Source organism: Alligator sinensis, unplaced genomic scaffold (assembly GCF_000455745.1).
Source record: "Alligator sinensis unplaced genomic scaffold, ASM45574v1 scaffold928_1, whole genome shotgun sequence".
NCBI lineage: Eukaryota > Metazoa > Chordata > Crocodylia > Alligatoridae > Alligator > Alligator sinensis.
This window is the reverse complement of record NW_005842229.1, coordinates 253,241-255,038: the sequence shown is the minus strand read 5'-3', so window position 1 is coordinate 255,038 and position 1,798 is coordinate 253,241.

Below are 1,798 nucleotides of genomic sequence, written 5' to 3'. Positions count from 1 at the left end.
CTTGCGGCCGCGCCGGCCCCGCGCCCGGACCGCAGCCCTGGAAGACTGGACCGGGGGGGGGCGGGGTACGGACGCCTCCGGAGAGAGCCGGAAAGAGCCGAGTGTCTTCGGGAAACGAGCGAGGGCCGGGGCGGGGCCGCGGGGCCGCGCCCCGCGGGCACCACGTCGCCCCGCCCACAGCAGGCGTCTCCGCCTCCCGAGCATGCGCAAGCCGCCCCCCGGCCTCCCACACCTGGTGCGGATATCTCTGAGCATGCGCAAACTAGCCTCGCCCCCTCCCCAGGTGCGGATGTCTGAGCATGCGCACACTGCCCCTCCTCCCCTCGTGCGGATGTTTGCGCTATCCCGGTTGGCCCGTCAGGTGTTTGCCTCGCACTTCGTCCCGTGTCACGTGCTCAGAGCTGGGCTCTGGAGGGTAGTGAGGAGGGTGGGCAATAGGGAAGGGGCAGAGCAGGGTTAGTTTAAAGCAGGAGGATTAAGGAGGGGTGGGCTGAGGTGTGGTCCCTCCCAGCACACCTCTTGGCAGAAGGGCTGCAGAAGGATCTAGAACAGTTTAGCAACTGGGCAACTGAATGGTGGGTGAAATGCAATGTAGCTAAGGATCAAGTGAAGCACCAGGGAGAAAAAAATAACCCAAACTATCCCTACACTATAATGGGGGCTACATGATGGGTTGCCACAGGGGAAAGATCTGAGAGCCATAGTGAGCTACTGGCCAAAAACAACAGCTCACTACCCAGCAGCCATTAAAAGACAAACAAAATGTTACGATTTAGTACAAAGGGAACTGAAAATAGAATAATAGTGATTACTTCGGGGATCTGGGTCTCCTCTGTTTTAAAATCACAAATTCTTTGATAAAAACACCAAACTCTGCCACTGCCCACCCCTGCTGGTACCCTTTGCTCCCCCCATAGCCTCCCCCCACTGTTGTTTATGCTCCTCACTCCCACCCTGCAGCCCCGCAGGCCTGCCAGTGCCCCTCACTCACAACCAAGAGCCTCCTGCCGCTCCAGCCCTGCTGGAGGGGGCCCCTAGCTGCCAGGGCTACAGGGCCAGGAACCTGGGTCCACAGCCCCCTGCCTCCCACAGCAGCGTCAAAGTCCCAGTTGTCGCCTATAGGAGGCGGTGGCTGCTGCGGTGGAGTGGAGCGCGGAGCCCTGCTCTCCCTCCCATCTGGGTGTCATAGGTTCATAGATTGTAGAGTCCGAAGGGACCACAACGGAACGTCGTGTCTGACCCCCTGCCTCTGGCAGGAAATAGGACTGAGGCCAGATGACCCCAGCCAGGTGACTATCTAGCCTCCTCTTGAAGACCTCCAAGCTAAGTGATAGCACCACCTCTCTTGGAAGACCATTCCAGATCCTGGCCACCCTTACTGTGAAAATTTTCTTCCTAATATCTAACCTAAATCCAATCTCAACTAGTTTACACCCATTATTCCTAGTCACTCCCTGGGGCGCCTTAGTAAACAGCGCTTCCCCTATTCCCCGTTGACCTCCCCTAATAAGTTTATAGGCGGCCACAAGATCTCCCCTCAGCCGTCTCCAGTGAAGGCTGAAAAGATTCAGCGCTCTCAACCTCCCCCCGTGGGGTCTATCATGAAGGCCACTAAGCATGCAAGTGGCTCTCCTCTGGACCCTCACCACATTCCCCGCATCCCTCTTGAGGTGCAGTGTCCAAAACTGGACACAGTACTCCAACTGCGGCCTGACCTGTGCCGCAGAGGGGGAGCATCACCTCCTTTGATCTATTAGTCATGCACCTGCTAATGCACAACAAGGTGCGATTGGCCTTG